Here is a 25,527-nt window from a genome sequence, read left to right on the forward strand (position 1 = left end):
GAGACACTACAAAAAGCTCAACGAAAGCTGGTATAATCCTCGATGACTATCCACTCATGGGCATGTGCATGAGTAGCCATTGGGTGAAACAACATTAGACGCTGCTGTGGTGACTTTTGCAATAGACAACTCACAGATTAAGTATCACCATTTGGGCGAATTACTAACCATCTATATTTATGTGATCTGCCTAGTTCAGATTATCCCAGACCGTTATGAAAGGAGGGAAATGGACATAGAGGCTGGTGCAAAGGAATTTAATGTTGCGGGGGTCACCAAAGGCTTGAGTGAGTGGTTGCTTTCTTGGAGAGATTTAGAAGACAGGAGGGATGTCAGGAAAACAAAGACGTTTTGAAAGAAAATTCCAGTGAGGGCACTACAGGAGTGGAGAGATCATGAGACAAACTGGGATTTGAAATTAGAAGAAGGAAGAATGGAGACTGGAGAAAAGTATGAAATAGATAGGATGAGGACATAGATGAACTGAAAAGCAGAAATGAAAAGCCATTTAAAAGGACACAGCATCTGATTTGATTTGATTTATTATTATCATATGTATTAGAATACAGTATTGTTTCTTGCACGCTATACAGACAAAGCATACCATACATAGAGAAGGAAACGAGAGAGTGCAGAATGTAGTGTTACAGTCGTAGCTAGGGTGTAGAGAAAGATCAACTTAATGCAGGGTAGGTCCATTCAAAAGTCTGATGGCAGCAGGGAAGAAGCTGTTCTGGAATCGGCTGGTATGTGACCTCAGTCTTTTGAATCTTTTTCCCGCAGAAGAAGATGGAGGAGAGTATGTCCAGGGTGCGTGGGGTCCTTCATTATGCTGGCTGCTTTGCCGAGGCAGCGGGAAGTGTAGACAGAGTCAATGGATGGGAGGCTGTTTTGCATGATGAATTGGGCTACGTTCATGACCTTCTGTAGTTCTATGTGGGCAGAGCAGGAGCCATACCAAACTAGATATAACCAGAAAGAATGCTTTCTATGGTGCATCTGTAAAAGCTGGTGAGAATTCGTAGCTGACATGCCAAATTTCCTTCGTCTTCTGAGAAAGTAGAGGCTTTGGTGGGCTTTCTTAACTATAGTGTATTCTACCTGACCATTTTCAGAATTGGCACTAAAAAAGATGCTCCAATGACTGAGGGACCAGGCCGGAATTCTCCAATCTCATTTGATCCGCTCCTGCTGCCAGCGAGAACTGAGAATTTGACGCTCAGCCAAAACTCCATTCACTGTAGCGGGACCGGAGGATCCCACTCATGGCTGAGGTCAAAGAATTCCAGCCCATATTATTTAACATCTGAATTGGATGATGGATCCATAGAATGATGGGTTTTCATGTTTTGATGAAGCTCTAAATGTTAATTGCACACACGCCTGGGCCACAGCTACATTTGGCAGGACCTTTCATTAGATGCTCATGGCAATCACTCAGGCCTCAGGCAGGCCTTATTTCAATGTCTTGTTTGCTAACTTCTGGACCCATAATTGAAATTGAGGAAAAGTAATCTGTTTCTAACTATATTTTCACCAAAGGTCCTTAAAAGGGTGATAGGAGGCCACCGAAGATGCCTGCAGGTAAGTTCTATTTAATTTACCTTGAGATGGAGGCAGGAAGAGGAGATATACTCACTTGTAGTCAAAACTAAAAGGGCTCAATTGGCACACACAGGCCACAACAATTATGATATGAGGCAAATGACAATTTTTGGATGCTTCACTGGCCTTCCCTTTCTGGCGTGCCTTGGCAATGTGTGTACGGATCACACCTTAGGTGCCACTAACTTAGACTTAATTTGGTTATTACGTTTTATCCTTCTATGTTTTTATTTGTTACAGTGGACCTAGACAAATTTTTGTCATCTAAATATTCTGAAAAAATTCATCTTGCAAATTAAAAATTAAACCTTTTAGTCCTTAAAACAGCGGTTTTCAACCTTTTTTGGTTCAGGAACATTATACTGTAAACTTCTGTGGAGCTCCAATCCTCTCTCCATCCTCCCCTCCCAATTACATATCATTAAAAAATGAAAACCAACTAAAATTTAATGAAACCACAAACGTTAATGATTATTTTTCATTATTTGTAAAGGTGACATATCTTGTACAATTGAAAAAATGATCAGTACAATTTTAAAAATTGTGTCGAACCCTTTAGGGATGCTCAAGGAATGCTTGGGTCCTGGGAAGCCCTGGTTGAAAAGCATTGGGTTAAAAATACATGGGAGTTGGTGACAGGTGTCCAGGAGAGATTGCCAGTGAATTCCTCGAAAAGCTGTTCGGAGAACTGGGGCAGAAATGAACTGAACCAAGGAAAAATATTACCATTTAATTAAGTTACTTTGGTGATCATTTGTAAAGCAATGATAATCTATTCGAGAATACGCACAGTTTTTAATTATGTCACTTCAGCAAATGATGCTAAGGATGCTTTTAATTAAGTAGTGCAATCTGTTTTTCCCACTGGGTATGTACAGCCACTAAAGTGATCTCCCCAGATTAAACCATTAAAAAGATGGTGAACTAATTCCTTATCATGTGTAGCCAAAACAGAGTTCCCTGCAATGCTGCAGATTCCTTTCTGTGTGAATGGACCATATAACTTCCTGCCAGGCATAATATAGCACATGTCAAAGACGATACAGGCAGAGATAACAAGAGGCCATCTGTCTTTACACTTTGATGAAAATGATATTTTGATGAATCAAAGTTGAACCTGGTTTGCAGACAAGTTGGTAATAAAGGCCATTTACAATCGATCCATACAATTTTCTATTATTATATAGGGCTGCAAATTTTGCCGTGAGATATTATTGTGTCATCAGAGAGAAATTTGGCATAAAACTGTTAAGACCTCACAAGAAAGTATCTCGTAGTCTATTTACAAATTCACAGTTCATGGACTGACTTTGGAGCAGTTAGTGTGTTCACTGAGTTGTCTAAATGTTCATTTGTACAACAATTGTAAAGGACAACTACAAGATCATCATTCAGAGGTTTAAACAAGTTAAAGAACCTTTGAGGAAAATGGTCATACAGGAATTAGCTCACTTGGGAGCAAATCATGCATGTGTACAGTTATCATAGTTTATGATTTTTGTTTAGCATTCTTACACAGAAAAGATTAAACAGTATTTTCAATGCAATGTGAATTTTCATGAATTTAGAATGAGTGTCATTCTGACAGAAGGCTGTTTGTGTTGGGAAGTATTTGTTTGTCCCATTGCAAAACAGTTGGCCATTGATTTGCTTTTCTCCAACTTGGAAAGAAACCTCACCACTGTGCTGAAAAACATTTTGATCTCTATTAGCCTGTGAGGTGGGAGAAGAAGGAAAGGGCAAGGCATTTACGACACAGTGAAAGAGACCTTTAAAAATGTGAACAAAGATACCAACAACACAGTCAGGCAACAAGATGCTGTGAGAATGCTAAAATAAATGGGTCATTTCAGGGACAGATTTTCTGCTCAAGATGAAATACAAAAGAATTATTGGTTTAGATATTCCATTAATAATAATGATAGGCTAACAGCACTCACAGTTAACAATAAATTTGATAGAAACTTCTGGCATCTGTACTTACGCATTTGAACAACGTTATCTGGAAGTAGTTATCAGCGAAATCGCTTTCCTCCAATAGGGTGCATGACAGCAGTTCTCGCTGATAGACTTGGCACTGACATTAATAAACTGGCATGATGTTGGGGCATTTGACCACTAGTTCCACAATAAGTATGTGAGAAAAAGCTAGGACCAGTGCATACATGGGTAAGTGAGCTTTTAACAGTGTGGTAATTAATGATTACTGTCAAACAACCAACCTGCTCTGAAAAGTAAGTGCAGAGTCACGTTCCTCCAGAAGTTAATTTGAAACTTGAAAAACCATGTTTTCTTTCTCATTCTTTTTTACCAAACAGAATAGAAGCCAATAGAATTCCTACAGTGCAGAAAAAGGCCATTTGTCCCACCAGCAATCCCACCCAGTCCTTATCCCCGTAACCCCTCGTATTTACCCTGCTAACCCTCTTGACACTCAGAGTCAATTTACCATGGCCAATCCACCAAAATTGCACATTTTTGGACTATGGGAGGAAACTGGAGCATCCAAAGGAAACCCACACAGACACGGGGAGAATGTGCAAACTCCACACAGACACTCACTCAAGCCGGTAATTGAAATTGAGTCCCCTGTTGCTGTGAGACAGCAGTGCTAACCACTGTGCCACCGTGCCGCCTCTGTCTCAATCCAATTTGTATTTCTCAATCTGTGTTTTGCTTCAAGTACATGATTGAAATCTAAAGCATATTTTCTTTATGCTTTATTACTTTTCTTTATTACTTCCTGCTTTAGACTCTGTTGGTGGGATCTCTGGCCTTCCCAAGGCGTGCTTCTTGCGGCAGGTGGCGGCGCACCAGTTGGCTAGCAGCGGGATCGTCTGGTCCTGCCGCTGTCAATGGAATTTTGCTGGCAAACCAGGCGCAATCTTGATTTTTCGCCTCTTGCCCTATCTTACCAGCTCTTGTCGCCGATCAACCGGTGGGACGAGCCACTAAGATCATGACCACAGTGTTCTTTATTTTGCCCACTTACGTGAGTATAAGTAATAAGGCTGAAGCGTTGCAATCATCTACAACCAGAAGTGCTGAATGGATGATTCATCTCAGCTTACTCTTGAGATCCCTGACATGACTGCTGCCAGACATCAGCCAATTTGATTCACTCCATGTGTTATCAAGAAATGAAGGATAACCCTGGATACAGTAGTGAAGGCAATGGGCAACAGCCACATCCTGGTTGTGGTTCTACAAGCTTGTGCTGCAGCACTTTCTGCAACCCTTCATTAAGCCATTCCAAAAATGCTGGCATCCGTTCAACACTGAGGACAATTTCCCAGCTATGTCCTTCCCTGGCTGAGAGGCAGGAAAAATATAATCTGGCCAATTACCACCCATCAGTGTTAGATGCTATTATTAAAGCAGGGCAATTAGAAAAAAATCAAGGTAATCAGGCAGAGTCAACATGGTTTTGTGCAAGAGAAATCACGTTGAACCAATTTATTGGAATTCTTTGAAGAAGTAACGTGCTGTGTATAAAGCGGATGTGCTGTACTTAAATTTCCAGAAGGCATTTGATAAGGTGACACATCAAAGGTTATTGCAGAAAAGTCGATAGTGCAGGGGGTACATATTGGCACTGATAGAAGATTGGCTAGCTAACAGGAAGCAGAGAGTAAGCAAAAATGGGTCATTTTCTAATTGGCAAGATGCAACAAATGGTGTGCCACAGGGATTGGTGCTGGGGCCTCAACTTTTTGCCATTTATTTAAATAATAATAATTGGATGAAGGATCCAAAGAAATGGTTGCTAATTTAGTTGATAACACAATGTTAGGTAGGAAAGTAATTTGTGAAGTGGACATAAGGAGATTACAAAAAGCTACAGATACTTTAAGTAAGTGGGCAAAAATCTGGCAAGTGTGAAATTGTCCATTTTAGCAGAAGTATTAAAAAACAAAGATATTATCTAAATGGTGGGAGAGTGCAGAACTCTGAGATGCGGAGGGATCTGGATGTCCCAGTACATGAATCATCAAAGGATACTATGCAGGTCCAGTAAATAATTGGGAAAGCTAATAGAATTTTACTGTTTATTATGAGGCAAATTGAAAACAAAAGTAGGGAGATTATGTTTCAACTATACAGGACAGAGACCACACCTGGAGCATTGTATACAGCATTTGTCTCCTTATTTAAATGCATTGGAAGTAGAGAAGGTTTACTAGACTATTACCTGGAATGGGTGGCTTGTCTTATGAGGAAAGGTCGTAAAGACTAGGCTTTTGTCTGCTGGAGTAACAGGTGACTTGATTAAAACATTTAAATGGCCTTGACAGGATGGATGTGGAAAGAAAATTTTCCCTTAGGGGATAATCGAGAACTAGGTGTTACCGTTTGAACATAGGGTGCGTGATCTTACCGGCCGTTCATGCCCCATTGCTGCTGCAAGTGAGGACAGCGAATTTGGCACCGAACCAAATCTCCATTCACTGCAAGTGGAGCAGAAAACCCCACTGGTGCGAATGGCCACAAGATTCCACCCAGGGAGTTGCTCATTTAAGGTAGAGATGAGAAGATTTTGTTCCCTGAGGGTCATGATTCTTTGGAAATCTTTTCCTCAAAGTGGAAGCAGAGTTTCTGACTACTTTTAAAGCAGAGGTAGGTAGATTCTTGATAAGCAAGGGGGTGAAAGTTATCAGGGTAGATGAGAATGTGCAGTTTAGATCATTATCAGATTAGCTATGATCTTATTGAATGGCAGAGTAGGCTTGAGGGGCCTAGTGGCACTTTTGTATACTTAATAGTTCATACCTCAGTCCCAGGTCATAACTGCATGATTTTCTCAGGGCAGTGTCCTAGTTCCAAACATCTTTAGCTGTTTCATCAATAACCTTCTGTCCACCATAAGGTCAGAAGTGGGGATGTTCGCTAATGATTACACAATATTCAGCTCCATTCATTAATCTTCGGAAAATGAAGCTGTCTTTGCCTGCATACAGCATAACCTGGACTACATTTAAGTTTGAGCAGATAGGTCACAAGTAGCATTTGTGCCAGACAAGAGTCAGGCAATAAACTTTTCCAACAAGAGAGAATCTTACCATCATTTGTCATTCAACAGCATTATCATCACTGAATCTCCCACCATTAAATTTCTGGGGGTTACCATTGACCAGAAATTTAACTAGCCCAGCCATTTAACAAGAGAGAATCTAATGATCTTCTCTTGGCATTATTTGATATTATTATCATAAATCTCTCCCACCATGAACATCCTGGTCACGTATCATTCTGATTTAGAAATATATCACTACTCCCTCTCCATCACTGGATCAAAATCCTAGCAATTCCCCTGAACAACATTGTTGGTTTCCCTCAACCACATGGGCTGAAGTGGGTCAAGAATGTGGCTCACCAACATCTGTTCAACGAAATTGGAGATAGGCAATAAATGTTGGCCTTCCCAGCAATATCTATACCTGATGAACAAATAAAAAGATTAAGTGCCTATGATCATAATTATTGCTGTGCACATCCCATCATTTTGTGGAAGAAAGCAGTTTAATGATTCAAACAAAAAATTACATTATCTTGTGATCACTTGTCTGTCCTCAGAATGATCAAAGAAATCCACATGGAAATGTTCACAAAGTCACACTGTTACTTGCACAGATACAGACCATGACCTCTGACTGTTCACTGTCCTCTTCCAGAATGTTCTGTAGCCATTCGGTGATATCATTGACCCTGATGCAACATCCTAGAATTACATCTGCCAACACAGAAACATCTGCCTGTTCCCCTAACTATAGAGTCCATGATAACTATCACTTACTTAACCTTTCTGATCCTTCCCTGTGCAGCTGAACCATCCATGAGGCTATGGTGTTGGCTGTGGTTTCACTTTCCAGAGAAACCCTCTCCCCATTCATATTCTGAACTGAATACTGAACACAAGACCCCCCAGTGGAACATCCTGAAAAAATCCCCTTACACTCACTATCCTCCTTGCTCTGCCCACCCTCTCTCTCGCTCACTCAAGAAGTTAGTGTAGGCCAATTTGAGTGCAGAAAAATGAGAGACACAGATACAAATAGCTGTATAGTTGGACACATGAAGGTGATATATGAGCATTTATGACCTAAAAGAGAAAATTTTAGTGTGATTTAATTGAGGGATTGCTAATTTGTAAGTGAAATCAGCGTACAGATATCATAATTGGACAATCTCGCTCTGTACAGATGCTCACATATCATCTTTATGTGTCCAACTATACAGCTATCTATATCTGTGTCTCTCATTTCTCTGCACTCAAATTGGCCTACACTAATTTCTTAAGTGAGCGAGAGAGAGAGGGTGGGCAGAGCAAGGAGGATAGTGAGTGTAAGGGGATTTTTTCAGGGTGTTCCACTGGTGGGGGGGGGGGGGGGGGGGGGTCTTGTATTCAGCTGATCTCAGCCAGCACAAAGACTTGCAAAAGACAGTCTGCAGTTAAAGACGTTCTTTATTTGACCAATACATATTGGGAGAGAGAGAGTCAGAGGATTCCAACTTCTCTCTGACGTTATATCACATAAGCACAACAGATATGCATTTCCAAAGATTAGGTCTTCCCGCCCAATCTGTCATCAAGCTGGATGGAGAGCTACAAGCTACCAAAGTTTTACATTAATATACCTTATTCTGAGGTCAATAGCGTTCTACCTTCCAGCAGAATTAGGAATTAATTGGTCAACCAAACCCAGAGGTTCTTCCCCCTGTTGCCTAGTAACCTTACCTATGCAAATCCGGTAGGTTCAAGGGTCATTCCTAACACGTGCTGCCCTGGGAACGAGAAGGGAGTCATCTTTCTTGTCTGTTTTCTGTCCCCTTATCAGCAGAGGCTGAATATGTCTATTCAATATAGCTAGAAACTGAATCCTTCTATTAATTTTCAAAAACTGTCTGGCCTGCCCCTAATAATAGGGCATATGCTCTAAGCTTCATTGTTCCAGAAGAATGCGGTCTGTCTAATTAAGCTTATTTCCCATTATGCCTAGGGGTAAATTGCTTGTTGGCCAAAGCTTACAAGAAAATACAAAAATACAGTTTAAATTTATAATACTTGTTCAAAAATGATTATATATTTGCTTATGCAGACAATACTTTCATTTGGTATGGGGCAGCGCAGTGGTATAGGGTTGGCACAGTGGCACAGTGGTTAGCACTACTGCCTCACAGTGCCAGGGAGCCGGGTTCGATTCCCAGCTTGGGTCACTGTCTGTGTGGAGTTTGCACATTCTCCCTGTGTCTGGGTGCTCCGGTTTCCTCCCACAGTCCAAAGATGTGCGGGTTAGGTGGATATGCCATTCTAAATTGCCTGTTAGTGTCATGGGGACTAGCTAGGGTAAATATATGGGGTTATGGGGATAGGGCCTGGGTGGGATTGTAGTCGGTGCAGACTTGATGGGCTGAATGGCCTCCTTCTGCACTGCAGAATTTTATGATTCTAGTATATAAGTGAGACACATTGTGATACCTTCGATAAATATAAGGCACACTGTGGTCCCTATTTTAAACTAATCTACTTTGTTTTAAAAGTCCTCAAAAAGCAGGGGTTTCTGTATCCCCTGCTACAGAGAAAAAGTCACAGCTTATGTATAACCTCTCCATTGTGAAACAAGTATTGGGCAACTGAGCTGCCACTCAAAGTTTTGACCTTACATAAAACCTGCCTTTGGTGGGGAAGTAGGCAGTATAGGCATGCTTCACCAGCTGAGTCCCCTGCTGAGACATACTGAATAAAAATCTCTTTTAACACCAGGGCACAGGTTTCTCTCAAATGTGCTCAATGGCTTCAAAACTAATGTGACATATGAAAATATAAAGCATTAATGGCTATCTCATTTCCCCTCGAGATAGCATATTAACATTCCCACTATTCATTATCAAATGTCTACTTTAATTTTAAATCTGAATATTAAGCCTGAAAATGTTGTAACTCTCAGAATTAACTGCCTATAAGCTTAACCTAATTTCCTATTAATAGCATAATATAGATTAGATCAAAATTCCTTCCAGGAGAAATAAGTGGAAGTCTTAAAATGTTAACGGGACAGATTTAAAAAAAAATATTTGTGGGACATGGGCATCACTGGCTGGCCAGCATTTATTGCCAATCCCTAGTTGTCAGAGAGCAATTGAGAGTCAACCATATTGTTGTGGACCTGGAGTCACATGTAGGCTGTACCGCGTAAGGACAGCAGATTTTCTTCCCTCAAGGACATTAGTGAACCAGATGGGTTTTTCCAACAATTGACAATGGTTTCGTGGTCATCAGTAGATCCTTAATTCCAGATTTTTTTATTGAATTCAAATTCCACCATTTGCCACGGCAGGATTCGAACCCAAGTCGTCAGACCATTAACTGAGTTTCCAGATTAATAGTCTAGTGATAATACCACGAGGCCATCGCCTCCCCATTTTTTGGAGTGTACTGTGCACAATTCTTTAGGTTTTCCTGCAAATTACTGACTCAAATGATCTTTTTTTAAGTGGAATTGTGAGGCAAGTTCAAAAAACATCTCAGACCTCATGGTGAGCAATGGATACCAACAGCGTATCTCCACAAGCAACGCAGTTTAAAGATTGTGAAAGAAATCAACATTGGTGAAGGAGGATGAATTAGGATCAAAACAGACGAGAAATAGAGAGAGGAGGAAAAAATAGGTGTGTTTAAGAAAGACTGGAGACAGAAAGGAAAAGGCTGGCACTGTGCCACAAAACAAAATAATTCTTTCCCTTCACATCATAAGCATCTTTTACATTACTGATGGTATAGCTGTCCTCGAAGCAGATTTAGCATTGTGACTGATACTACATGATTAACATTCATATCATTGTTAATGTGACACCATTAAGGAGAGGTTTTTCACCTGATGATAATTTTAATAGGAATTTACTACCATGCAGAAAATAATAGTCTGTACTTTATGTTTTATTTGAGTGGTAGTTAGATCTGCTTGTTTTTGGAGTAAAACATCAATTAAACTAATTATTGGGAAGGATACAATTAACTTCAGCTATGCAGAATATTGTTAACATTTATGTGCCATACCGTCTTGATGCTCACAGTCACGTTTGGACCAGATGTCAGTTTATGTTAGTGGAATGATCAGCACGAGGGAATTATTGCAATATTAAAAAATAAGAAATATTAGAAGTTTTTACACCATTCTGATATATTTAAGGATTCCTGTAAAATGTGACAAAATCATTTATGCACATGGTGTTGCATTGAGCATGTTTCTGAAGGCACAAACTTTCTTACAGTGTGCAGTTTGCATCCCTGCTGTTATTATCCAGATGACATTCATTAATCCTGGATCATATTGGTGTGGTGACTTAAATCACAGGTGGCCTCATTGATTGGAATAGGAGGACTTTCTTACAGCATAACACACTGGTTTATTGCATTATGGACCCTGATCCAATTAAGTAGCAAACCTGCTGTGATTAACTTGGAGGATTTTTTTTAACTTTTCCATGCTGGTTCAAACATAGAAGGCCCTTTAATATGGTTTCTGCCTAACCTTCAAATGTAATTTATGATATTTTTCAGAATTGATCAATCACATGATCTGTTTTCATTGTTATTTCTTGAGCCATCTTTGGGTGATGATTGTGGTGATGAGTGGGGTGGGGGATGAGGTTGAGCAATTTGCAGTTGGTGCAATTGGTAAAGTCTGCTGTCCTCCAGTGTGTTTCTGGTGTGTCACATTGAGAGCTTGAAGAAAGAGAATAGTAAACGTATTTGAGGTAGACAATTTTGATGGCACAGTTTTAGACAATAGAAAAACCATGCTAAATTGCCCCTTAGTGTCAGGGGGATTTGTAGGGTAAATACGTGGGATTACGGCAAAAGGTCCTGGGTGTGATTGTTGTCAGTGCAGGCTCAATGGGCCGAATGGCCTCCTTCTGCACCATAGGGATTCTATGATTCTATGAAATATGGGCCAAATTTCTCTGGCCATTTACACCAGTGGGATTCTCTGGTCTTGCTGATTCGAGCTGGAATTCTCCAACCTCACCTGCGGCTGGGATTATCCAGTCCCGCTGCTGTGAATGGAAATTTGGCTGCGCGCCAAATTGTTCGTTCTCGCTGGTAACAGTAGCAGGTCATGCAAGTCCGCAAAATTCTGGCCTAAGTTTCAGCATGCAGTGCATTTATTCTAAAATCCACAAGTAAAAATATGTTGTTGGATACATGAAGCTGAAGAAATCTTGTGATACAATGTAATACAGTGTGACAGAAATGTTGAATTTGAACAAGATTTTCATTTTAGTGTACAGTTTAGTTAACAAAGCCGTTCAGCAGTCTGATCTAATAAAACATTTCCCCTGGGGAACTTTATATGCCATGAACTCAAAGATCAAACAAATCAGGTGTCTATGGAGCTTATCAACGGCCTTTGATGTAAATGAATTAAAGGTGATATCTGACAGAACAATGAATAAAAATATTGCTTTAATTTCCTTTTGCGTAATCCAGTCCCACAGATGCCTGCTGCACTTTGGCAACATAAAAGTACAATTAAATAGCAATAATTCACCAAATACCTCCTCATTAAGACTCTCATTATTTATTGAATATCAAGCTATATGGGATAATCCTGAAGAAAAATGAAACTCCAACTGAATTACAGATTGATATAACTCTTGAAATGGCTTCAGAATGAGGATTATGGATTTACCATCCCATTAATAGAGTGCACCGCATATAGTTTGGCCCTGTGATCTAATAGGGGTGGCACAGTGAAACAGTGGTTAGACTGCTGCCTCACAATGCCAGGGACCTGGGTTTGAATCCCGGTTTGGGTCACTATCTATGCGGAGTCTGCACGTTTTCCCCACGTCTGCGCGGGGTTCCTCCGGGTGCTCCGGTTTCCTCCCACAGTCCAAAAATGTGCAGGTTAAGTGCATTGGCCATGCTAAATTGCCCCCTAGTGTATCCGAGCAGGTGTCAGAATGTGGCGACGAGGGGATTTTCACAGCAACTTCATTGCAGTGTTAATGTAAGCCTCCTTCTGACACTAATGAATAAACTTTAAACTTTAGTGAGTTGTCTACTCATTTATCCTGAGAGGTACCAATGGTGGACATGCCAAAAGCAGCATCAAAAAGTTCTTTTCCAAGTTACACTATTCCAGAACCAATTGGTGCAAGACTGCTCCTTCTGGTTGCACACAAATACTGTAGGCTGCTGGTAGCTTGGGTACATGCCCCCTCACCCTCCAACACATCGCCTCCCAGGACATAGAACATAAGAACATAAGAAATAGGAGCAGGAGTAGGCCATCTAGCCCCTCGAGCCTGCCCCGCCATTCAATAAGATCATGGCTGATCTGAAGTGGATCAGTTCCACTTACCCGCCTGATCCCCATAACCCCTAATTCCCTTACCGATCAAGAATCCATCTATCTGTGATTTAAACATATTCAACGAGGTAGCCTGCACCACTTTAGTGGGCAGAGAATTCCAGAGATTCACCACCCTCTGAGGGAAGAAGTTCCTCCTCAACTCTGCCCTAAACTGACCCCCCTTTATTTTGAGGCTGTGCCCTCTAGTTCTAGCTTCCTTTCTAAGTGGAAAGAATCTCTCCGCCTCTACCCTATCCAGCCCCTTCATTATCTTATAGGTCTCCATAAGATCCCCCCTCAGCCTTCTAAATTCTAACGAGTACAAACCCAATCTGCTCAGTCTCTCCTCATAATCAACACCCCTCATCTCTGGTATCATCCTGGTGAACCTTCTCTGCACTCCCTCCAAGGCCAATATATCCTTCCGCAAATAGCTGTATGTCAGTGCCAGACCTGAGTCATCAAAACCTAGCCAGCTCCACTGAGTTCTGGAAGTGTAACTCATGGCGATATGAAAATGAATTGGAGGCCTCAAAATGCCTCCTGCTGGCAGGAATGGGCCGGTAGACAGTGCACGGCAACATTTGGTTACCAACTAGTCAACTTCCAGCCCCTGTCAAGCTGGTTGATAAAATGTGTTCCCAAGTTGACCGGATTTATTAATTCATCTCGCTGTGATGTGTGAAAAGAATGATGTTATTTATCTAGAATGAGTATGGACAACGTTATCCAAGGGATTTCATGATCTGGCATTCCCAACAATGCTCACATTTTTGGAACTGAGAGGTGTTCAATGCTTGAGCTTCCATCCATTAAAATTAATTAGTAGAAAATCATACACATGGACCTGGTTGTTCAACCGCCTGTGGGGGCCAGAGCAGGAATGGGCGCAATTCAGAAATAGCGCTTTCTGATGGACTGTCAATGTCTCAACACCTTCCAGGTGGCCTCAAACTTTCAAAATGAGGGTAGCGGGGTGAGACGGGAGTGGGGGCCGCATGAGTCACTGTCTGTGCAGAGTCTGCATGTTCTCTCTGTGTCTATGTGGGTTTTCTCTGGGTGCTCTGGTTTCCTCCCGCAGTCTGAAAGACATGCTGGTTAGGTGCATTGGCCAAGCTAAATTCTCCCTTAGTGTATCCAAAGAGATGCCGGAGTTTGGCAATTTTCACAGTAACTTCATTGCAGCGTTAATGCAAGCCTACTTGTGACAATGATAAATAAACTTAAACTTTTTGCACCACTAACTGGGTGCCATCTTGCCACCACCCCAATTCGGACATTTGCATTCAAGGATTACCTCACATGATCAAGATGCAGATGTGGATGGATTCAGGAACTAAACGTGATCCAGACTTTGGGTTCCAGACTCCAGATTGAAAATCAGCCCCTGGATATCCGCTATGGTTGCCAAACCTTTCAGAATTGGCCTGGAGTCTCCAGGAATTGAAGACCAATCTCCAGGACACCACTGTGTGCAATCTGGGAGAAAATCATCAGGACATTAGAAAAGATTGGTTTTTTTGTCGTTTTCTTTGAACATTTTTCATTATCAAATACAAAAATATTGAAAATCATAGGGAGGGTGAAGAAAAGGCTGTTTAACTGACAGTCAAGCATCATCCAATTGGGTAATTAGCCTTTTTGCTTTCCAGTTGGCGTAGGAAGGCAAGTACATCACTAGTTTGGACATATTGGCTGATGACTAGCTGGAGGGTGGGAGCAAGTCATGTGATGAAACCTCCAGGAATACATTTAGTCACAGTTGGCAACCTCGGTGTCCACAAATTTACAACACGTATTTCCTTCAAGCACACTTTGGTTGGAATCATTACTAATTAATTTATTTTTTTCAGAAACAAATCAAAAACCACTTACTTGTCTGCCTTTTGAGCACATTTCCCACAAATTGCTTTTCAAATCCCTCCAATAACCATGTTTCTTTCCTGCTCCCGTGTGCTATCATGCTTTTCTCTTTGCAGCACCATAACCTCTGGCTGCTCCTGAGAAAGACCACAGGGAATCTGCTAGTATTGAACTAAAAAGCTGAGTGGAGAATTGAAATAATTGAATTTTACCATGAAATTACTTGCTCTAAGTTAATGATGAGGTACGCCGTTAAGCCTATCATGCAAAAACCTGGGGATAATTATATGCACAAATTGTGTGCTGATGTGACTTGTGAGAATACCTCATTGTGAATTTATGCTTCAAATGTTCAGATTAAACAGCTTCCAAATATCTATCTAACAGCTATCTGCTGCATCAGACTTTTCAGGATAGCTATTTTTTAATTTAATTAATCTCAATATATTTTCCATTCAGTTAATCTTATCAGTAAATTTGCTTTGTCAGTTTTCTTTTAAACTACTAATTCACACCATTTTATCTTTCAATAGGAATTGGCATAATTAATCCTTCCTGCATCAAACAAGGCTAATGTTTATTTCATGACTCAGCTGGCTAGAGGCATTGACCCGTTTTTCGGTCATGGGCAAGGCAGCATTGCTTGCTTCTGTTTTGAAGAAAGTTGCCCAGGGCGATCTAACGATTGTGGTGGCATCAATTTCCCCTTTCCTGATGGCAGTTTCAACCTGGAGCCAGGACAATGAGATATCTTGGTATGCAGCAGCAGGGAGAGTAGGTAAGTTGTGAATTACACACACGCACACATTGCAGCATGTCAATGTCCAGATAATCTACTTTTGTGGTACTGATTAACAATGAGTATTGACCAGTACAGAGGAGAGAGCTGTCCTGCTCTTCTTCAAAATAGTGTCCCATCGAGTCTTCTACACTCACCAGAGAGGACAGCTAGGGGTCCATTTTAACATCTCATACAAAAGACAGCACTTCCAAAAGTGCAGCACTCCCTCAGTATTGCACTGAAATGTCAGCCTTGATTTTTGTGCTCAAATACAGGAGTGCACTTGTAGCGAGAACCTTGTATTGTGACAATAAGATGTGAAAATAAGTCAAAACCGCGTGCATAAAACTTTATTATTTTTTCCTACCTTAAAATGGACTTTTGTTGAACTACACTATGGCTGTTATAGGCCACATGACTCTCAAGGTTGACCATCTTTTCTGGAAGTTTCCTACAAAGATTACAAGATCAAATGAGTTCCACAGGGATCCTGCGGCGGGGGCTGGGGACTGGGGGGAATGGGGTGTGGGGGTGTCGCTGTCAGCAGGATCGGAAGAACCCACTGGCAAGAACAGCTGAAAAACATTGCCCATAGCTGTTAAAGTTATTTAGAATTTAGCTTCTCCGGGTCAGTGAGGTGCTTAGCAGTAATAATGAAATTAGTACCCTGTTAAAAACTCAGACCCCCCACCTCATTCAACAAGGTGTATTGTTTCAAGGAATGTTATCATATGACTAATAGTGTAAGAGGGAGGTTGTAGTCAATTCAATTTGTTGACCATTGGTTGCAAACTAGTGTTACCTCAACACTGTATCCTCTGGAGAAGGAGAGAATCGCTGACAGCAACTTCTGGATTCCAGAAGTAATTTGTTTCAGTGGAATAATAATAATGATCGCCAACAGTTTCATCATCAGTACCACGACGGAATCTGGGCCATAATTCTTTCCTAAAGGAAGGTCCAAGTGAGTTACACTCGTATGTCTTTTTTTCTCTTCATCGACATTCTACTAGCAGCCAGATATATAACTAATTGATAACCAGCTCACATTTGGCAGGCTTCTAGTACTTGATCCAATGCCTGACTGCAGAGATATAAAGTGAGCATTTTGCTCCTCTAGCACCTGAGACCCAGACTCCGTTGTCCCTGCAATGAAACCTCTTGACTTGCTTTTACCATCCGGCTAACTGTGTTAGCAGCCCATCCAAATCTAGTTCTCTTTTTTGTTACATTTATTTCTCCTGAGAAAAAGGCCTAAAAATGTTTTTTTTTCATCAAATTTGAAACCTGAGATTGAACACCAGGAAATAGCTGCCGACAGGAGAGACAGTGTAAAGAAAGACAATTGGAAGCAGAAGAAATACTTTGAAGATTTTGAGTTGTATTTTGTATGTCCGGCATAGCAGATGCCTACACTCTGCTTCTATTAGGGAAGCAAACAAGATGGATGGGTTTGATTTGTATCAGTTCTTATCTCCCCACACTGGGATTATTGAACGTTTTAGTGAATGGTCAATAGCACCAAGTTGCCAAACAAAAACAAAGGAGACCAGGCTTCACTGATAAAGAGCTTGCTGATGTATGTTTAATAGCATTTGTTCACATTCATTTTATTAACATTAGATTCTGAATACTAGTGGCAGATCATTATCAACTCAAAATCAGATGTGAGGAAAGCAGCTAATAATGTAAGCCATGGAATCAGCCATGGAAAACAGTTACAACTTTTGTGGGACTTCAATTTTGACTTGGTTGAATGATTCATTCTGCCCACATAACTGTGATTACTGTCAGGTCAAAGTAACATTCATGCAATAAAACCATGACAGCTTGTCAAAAAAATATTTCCTCACTCGGAAATACAAGAAGAATAGGCTAGATACCCTTCTTAAAATGGAGCATGAATGAGTCAGGAAGTATGTGATGTAAAGGTTAAAATCCATCATCGGATTCCAGTGGAAATGGAAACAATAATCGCTAATGATGTGCTTACTCTTGTCACCTGTAGACTCAAAGGGTTGGATTCACCCTGCATTGGCAAGATAGTTGTTGGTGAAAGGGATTATCATCCATCAATCTGCTACAAATTCACTGCACTTTCCTCCAGGATACTCGTTTGCAATAGAGTGTTGTGTTTACTGCTGTTGAGTGAGGGAGGATTTCAATGCTTTACCTTTCAAAAGCAGGAACACTCTGAACCAGCAGAGGTGTTTTTGGGGAGCAGCTGAGAACAGTGGTCAAAATGACTGAAAGTCGTGCAGGGTTGGAGCCTCTGGAAGTCCATCCCACTAAACCACATCTAACCATCCTCTCCACCAATAATCTGTTTAAGTCCCTTTCTTCCAAAGTGAGAACCAGTAGAATAAGATTGTTAGACATGGATGGTTTAGGTTTTATGGAGGGAAGCGGCTGTCAGTACTATCTACACCATCCCAGAAATGGCCAACCCATGCCTGAATATATTTAATGGCTACACAAAGTTAGTGAGTATAAATCTAATCATTGACAGCAATAATACATCCTGTACCATTCATACTGCCTTCCACCTCCTCCCTACCGAACAATTTTTTTACTCACTCAGCACTTGAGTATTGAGGAGATTCATTACCAAAAAGAGCAACATCTCGGAATACTCAACACTTGACTAACAATCACTCTGCCCACCCACACAGCCTGCCACAACAGCTTCTGCCTTTTCAGGGAGAATTTATTCTAAAGGATAATGCAGCAGGTCCTCGCATCAAAATAACTTCACGCAGTTACAATCATAGAGATCATAGAATCATACAGTACAGAAGGAGGTCATTCAGCCCATCGAGTCTGCACCGAACACAATCCCACCCAGGCCCTTTTCCCATGCACTTACCCTAACTAGTCCCCCTGACATTAAGGGGCAATTTAGCATGGCCAATCCACCTAACCCGCACATCTTTGGACTATGGGAGGAAACCCATGATGTGGAGATGCCGGCGTTGGACTGGGGTAAACACAGTAAGAAGTTTAACAACACCAGGTTAAAGTCCAACAGGTTTATTTGGTAGCAAAAGCCACACAAGCTTTCGGAGCCCCAAGCCCCTTCTTCAGGTGAATTCATGTGTTCACCTGAAGAAGGGGCTTGGGGCTCCGAAAGCTTGTGTGGCTTTTGCTACCAAATAAACCTGTTGGACTTTAACCTGGTGTTGTTAAACTTCTTATGGAGGAAACCCACGCAGACACAGGGAGAATGTGCAAACTCCATACAGATAGTGACCCAAGCCAGGAATCGAACCCAGGTCGCTGGCGCTGTGAGGCAGCAGTGCTAACCACTGTGCCACCGTTACTTGAGTTAAGTATTCATGCTGTGCACATATGTTGACATTCTTCTTTCCCTCTGAAAGAAATGTATGCCTGTAATCATTGCATGAGAAATGCAACCAGAGTTGGGGGTGGTGGAGCAGGAAATATATGCAGAGAAGCAGGAGTGAATGTGGGAGTTTAGAGGTTCAGTGGGGAGGTTTGCAGCGTTTTAATCTCTATAAAATTCTGCGTATTGAACCTATCATTTCCCGATTTATTAAAACAATTCACGTATCTTTAATTTTAATTGTCCTTTATGTTGATTTTGTCTATCCCCAACCCTTATAAAGGCTCTCCTGCCTGCCTACGTGAGTGCTATTTAAGAGTTTCCATTCAAAACATCAAATTCTCCTTCCCCTTTCAGATGCTGCAAGATGTGTGCACTTCTCATATTTTCATTTGGTAATCTGGAGTGGTGCAATGTGTGTACTGCAAGAAAAAAAATCTTTAAACCTTGATCTCCAGATTTATCAAAGCAAAAATCCATTTCCCTTACCAACATTACCCTGGAGCTTTGACTGTGCTTGAAAGAGATTACCAATCATTAATTTGATTGTTCCAAATGCTGTTTTATACTAATGCAGAAACGAACCATGTCCTAATTAATTTCCATTAAGATGTTTGGTTATCAGAGAACACAAAATGAGTATTTGAACTGTGAGGGTGTGAAGGTGATTGAAAATGCATCAGCTAAGCCCTTCTGACCACACACTATTGCTCGATTGAAAGAATTTAAAACTTTCCATTCGCATTTTCATTCTTTTTATGAAAGAGCAGCTAGTGTTTGAAACCTAACACCAGTGACGTGTGTGCTTTGTTTGTTACATTTTTCATATGGCATGTCATCCTCTCTTCAAGATTGGTAAAAGGCTGTACAAATGATTATGGATGAATAGGTGTTCAAACACACAATGATAAGAATGTAGAAAGAGTCAGAAAGAAAAGTCAAAACATTATGCATGAAAGTCTTGAAAAAATGAAGTACTGAATTTTGCCTGAACTGCTACACAACTCGTTCCTATGAAGGGCCGCACCTGAAATATTAACCCATATAGTTGCTCATGGCAAGCTTGTCTCACATTTTGTCTGTCTCTGTAACAGTTGCTCACTCTGTCAGCCTCTCTGCCTGTCTGTATCTCTCCTCGTCCCTATTTATCTCTCTCTCCCTATCTCCCTCTCTTCGGATCTTGCTCTTTTTTCCTTCTAGTAACTTACATTCAAAAAAGAAATGATGAAAAGTGGGATAAAGGGCAATGAGGAGCAGGCAGGAAAGTGGATTTGGGACCAGGATAAGATCAGCCATTGGCTACCAATTGTTTCCCATCCCTGAAATACCCTGAAGAAGGTTCTGGTGAGTTGGGTTCTAAAACTGTTGCAGTTCATGCATTTGTGGCTCTTGGCTTTCTTGGTGATAAAGTCTATAGGTTTGGAAAGTGCAGCTGAAGGAGGCTTGGTGAGTTTCTGCAGTGCATCTTGTAGATGGTACACAATGCTGCCAGTGTGGAATATTCAATTGTTCCAGCTGCAGAGTAATTGTCCATCAGAAATTTAAACTTCCTGGAAAACTCCCATGTAGTCCTTGCGTGATAACCTCCAGAGGTTCCCCAGAGCGTCTTTTGGAACACCTCCCAAGTATGACCCTTGGGATCAAACATTCTGGACCATGATTTAGAATTGACAAGGTGAGCGAGTTCTAAGTATCATTGTGCAAACCATCATATTTCAATGTCTGTTCATAATGAGTGAGCCTCTCAATGACTCTACTTGAAAGGGCAAATAACTTAGAGGGCAGAATTCTCCAATGTTGTTTGCCCCGTCACTGCCCTGTCACCAGCGGGAATGGAGAATTTGGCACTCAGCCAAATCTCCATTCACAGCAGCAGGACTGGAAAATCCCAGCCATGGTTGAGGTTGTATTCTGGCCATAGAATTGAACAGTTACAGCATAGAATTAGGTGAATTAGCCATGGTAATAAATACACGGGGTTACAGGGATAGGGCAAAAGGGAGAGGTGCTCTTTCGGAGAGTCAGTGCAGATTCAATGGGCCAAATGACCTCTTTCTGCACTATAGGGGTTCTATGGAGAATTAGGCCATTTAGCCAGTTATGTTCATACTGGCCCTTTGCAAAACCAATTTAGCTCATTAAACTCCCCTACCTTTACCCCAAAGCCCAGCAGGCCCTCACAAGGACCTGCACTGTTCTTGACGTTATCAAATGGACAGAAGGGTGGGAGGCAGCCACCAGCGGGATGGGAGCCCATTTCAATCAGTGGGCTTTACCATGGCTCTCATTCATGGCATTAGCATCACACTTCCCTTTCCCATCAAATTGCAGATGGTGGGATTTTCCAGGACTGGCAGTGGTGGGCATCATTGTGGGTGGAACAGGAAAATTTGGAAAGCGCCCAAAAGTCAATTAGTTTCTGGCTGCTCTCCAAATTTTCATGGCCCAACCCATGACTTTTCCCATCACTGACAGGACAGGACAGGACAATCCCTTGCTGAATGTGGGCATGATGCCGATCTGCACTCTGTCAAAGGAAGAATCTCACTTCAAAGGGACCCAGGCAGGAGTCAGAATGGCTGCAAGTGCCACCAAAAGCAGAAGAAAGGATGGCAGGAAGACATGGGAAGGCTGCCCTGTGATCCACCACCTACTCCCTCTGTCACCAACCCCATCCTCAAATCCCTTACCTTGCCTTGAATGTTGCATGGGAGCATTGTGGGACAGAAGTGAACTGTTATTTCGTACAGATGGAAGAAAGAAGCCAGCTACCCAAATCAAGCAAGCATGGGTGAAGGTCACTAAGGCTGTGAGCAGTAGGAGTGCAAAGTGCATTGCCACAAAAGCTTTCTTGACCTATTAAGGATAAGAAATGTTGTGCTCATACATGTTTAGGCACCAACTGACACACACTGGGTGGAATTTTATGGCCCTTCAACTGGCAGAATCCACCATTCCTGCTGAAGTTTGGAATTTTGAATGGCTCACTGCATTTTATGACCCCATTCCTGCTGCAATGGGATCGTAAAACTCCACTCTCTGACTTCCCTAGCATTTCCCCACATGAACCTCTTCTGACCAACAACATAATAACATAAAAAATAGAAGCAGAGAGGGGGGGAGGATGTCCAAAGGATAATGGCATTAGGGTTCTGCATGTAAGCCTTGCTTATGCGAAAAATTATATCCTTGGTGTCGGCAGCCATTCCTGGTGTTACAGTACTGATAACACCAGGAAGATTGACCAGTACCATTCATTATCCTTCGTATCCAAGATAGTTCAGTAGATGCTGTACGCAGTATTGTAACTGACTTGGTGAGCCAGATGGACCCACAAGGCAGAAGGACCATCTTTGTGTTGACCAAAGTGGATCTAGCTGAGAAAAACCTAGCCAGTCCAAGTCGGATTCAACAGATTGTGGAAGGCAAATTATTTCCAGTGAAGGCTTTGGGTTACTTTGCAGTTGTTACCGGTAGAGGCAACACCAATGTTTGATTCCATAAAAGATTATGAAGTAGAGTTCTTTCAGAATTCAAAGTTGTTGAAGACAGGGATGCTGAAAGCACATCAAGTGGCAACTAAGAACTTGAGCCTAGCAGTTTCAGACTGTTTCTGGAAGATGGTGCGCGAGTCTGTGGAACAACAGGCTGATGCATTTAAAGCTACTCGCTTCAACCTTGAAACTGAATGGAAGAACAACTATCCTCGGCTGAGGGAACTCGACAGGAATGAACTATACGAGAAGGCGAAGAATGGAATTCTGGATGAAGTGATCAGCTTCGGTCAGGTTACTCCAAAACACTGGGAAGAGATTCTACAAAGGAAACTGTGGGAAAGAGTCTCTACACATCTGATAGAGAATATTTACTTTCCTGCTGCCCAGTCTGTGAATTCAGGCACATTCAATACCACAGTGGGCATCAAGCTCAAGCAGCGGACTGACAAACAGTTGCCTCACAAAGCAGTAGAGGTTGCTTGAGGAACCTTGGAGGATGAATTGGCTCGATTTATGTCAGAACACAAAGGGAAGGACCATGATGATATCTTTGACAAACTAAAACATGCTGTAAAAGATGAAAGTATAAAACGTCACAGATGGGATGAGCAGGCTGAAGACAGTCTGCGAGTCATCCAGCACAATGCTTTAGAAGATCGTTCCATATCTGACAAACAGCAGTGGGATGCAGCTATCCATTTCCTGGAAGAAACCTTGCAAACCCGTCTTCGAGATACTGACTCTGTAATTCGTGATATGGTGGGGCCAGATTGGCAAGAAAGGTGGTTCTACTGGAAATCATGGTCTCCAGAACAGCATGTTCGAAATGAAACCAAAACCGAACTGGAACGGCTGCTAAACACCTCTGAGGAACATACAGCTTATCTTGCTAACGGAAGGATGGTGGAGGGAGACCAGCGATCGAGGCAGGTTGGGGGTGTGCTCTGCCGAGGGGGGCCTGCCTCCCAGGGGTGTCTGATCCCGGTGGGGGGGGGGGGGGGGGGGGGGGGGGTGGTCTGCCGGGGGGGGCCTGCCTCCCAGGGGAGTCTGATCCCGGTGGGAGGGCAGGGGGTGGTCTGCCGGGGGGGCCTGCCTCCCAGGGGGGTCTGATCCAGGGGGGCCGTCTGCCGGGGTGGTTAGCGGGGGGGGTCCGCGAAGGATGGTCGGGGAGGATGTGCTTCGGAGGTTCCCCTGCAGAATAGAAATCTGCTTCGGACTTTTATTCTGCAGGTCGTTAAAAGCGCGGATCCGGAGCGGGCCAGAAGACTGTAAAGTGGGATTTGGCGGTAGGGTTGGGTGCGCGGTTCATTAAGTCGATTTGAATGCATGCTAATGCATTTAAATTGTCGGGCCGCCCGATTCGGGCATGAGCCGGACCTGCGCCCGAATCGGATGTCGGTAAAGCCGCGATCTGCTCGGAATCGGGTGCAGATCGTGATATAGGTCCGATGCCCAACTTTACCACGATTTCGCACCCGAAGTTTTGGTAAAATTGGGCCCTCTGTCTCCACCAACCTTTGAGGAAGAGAGTTCCAGAGACTCATGATCCTCTGAGAGAAAAAAATTCTTCTCATCTCTGTCTTAAATGAATGACCTCTTATTTTTAAACTCTGACCCCTAATTTTCCATGCTGTTTCAACCAAGTCACCTTTTATTCTTATAAACTCCAGCAGATACAAGCCTAATTTGTCCAACCTTTCCTCATAAGACAACCTGCCTATTCCTGGTATTAGTCTGGTAAAACTCCTTTGAACTGCTTCCAACGCATTTACATTCTTCCTTAAATAAGGAAACCAATACTGTATACTGTACTCCAGAAGTGATCGCACCTCTGCCCTGTATAACTGAAGCATTATCTCCCTCACAATATGCGAGAACATTCTATTAGCTTTCCTAATTATTTCCTGTACCCGCATAATAAGCTTTTTGCGATTCATGCATGATGACACCCATTCCCTCTGCATCTTTGAGCTCTGCCACCCATCACCATTTATATAATATGCTGTTGGTTTTTTATTCTTCCTTCCAAAATGGATAATTTGACATTTTCCCACATTTGCCACATAATGCTCACTCATTCTGAACTGTTGTCACAACTAACAGAAATGCCATGATATATACAATGTAGAGTTTGAATTCTTTCCCCATCTGCAATAATTCATGTCTTTAATTTCCCACAGTACAGTAATCCTGACTGGCACAGGGCTGTGGCGTCATGACATCTCCCTGGGAATATTGCAAAGATGTGCATGATGGTCTGAACATTAACAGAGTAGAATTTCATTTGGTTTGATGGGTACTGCTGGTTGACCTGGGGGTGCCTTGATTGCTACATATTTGTAATCCATGACTCCCTGGAGCTGGAGGAATCCAGCCAGAGCAGCAAATCCAAGCGCCTTCTCGTTCTGACTCACTTCATCTGTGGCAAAGTGTCGGCTCTACTTAACATTGTATCCAGCAGTTGGGAGTTACATTTGTGGGCACAAAGTCTGTTAGATTCAACAAATCGTTTCAGCAGATCCCTGGGAGGAGCCAGGGGCAAAGCAATTAAGAAATGGTTGATCTTAATGGCCGCTAGCAGTGTATGCCCACCTGGTTCACTTGGCAAGGTGCTTCCTTCCTGAAAGCTGCAAACATCAGCGACTGCCTGGCATGAAGTTCTGATCTTCCTGCGGCATTGTTGCTCAGTCATATATCCAGAAAGTTAATCCTCTGCCTATATACCCTCTGCTGGGCTTATTACCTCCTGTAAGTAGGCTGTGCACTAAGATTTTAATGTAACCCAACCATTTTCAGGTTAATTTCATGTTGCATTCATTGTAATAAGCCAAAAGCTCAAAGTGTAATTTTGCATTAACACTGTGATAAGAAGTCTTTTGATGTCCTTGGCCTTTTACAACAAACTAACACAAAACAGTATTACAAAGCAGTCACTGACATGCAACAGATGATTTCATAAAAAGGAAAGACCTCAATTAATCTGATAATTAAAGGATAGGTAAGTAATAATCAGTAGTTAATTAGAATTTGGTTTATGTTATTTCTGTATTTCTTCATTAGCATTTCTTACGAGAGAAATAA

The 25,527-nt window shown here is 42.0% G+C and overlaps 1 pseudogene; it reads left to right on the plus strand.

Annotated features, from left to right (window-relative positions):
- The first annotated feature begins 1,574 nt into the window (after window positions 1–1,574).
- Window positions 1,575–25,527, plus strand: LOC144485642 (dynamin-like GTPase OPA1, mitochondrial; annotated as a pseudogene).

This window comes from Mustelus asterias, unplaced genomic scaffold (assembly GCF_964213995.1).
Source record: "Mustelus asterias unplaced genomic scaffold, sMusAst1.hap1.1 HAP1_SCAFFOLD_204, whole genome shotgun sequence".
Classification (NCBI taxonomy): Eukaryota; Metazoa; Chordata; class Chondrichthyes; order Carcharhiniformes; family Triakidae; genus Mustelus; species Mustelus asterias.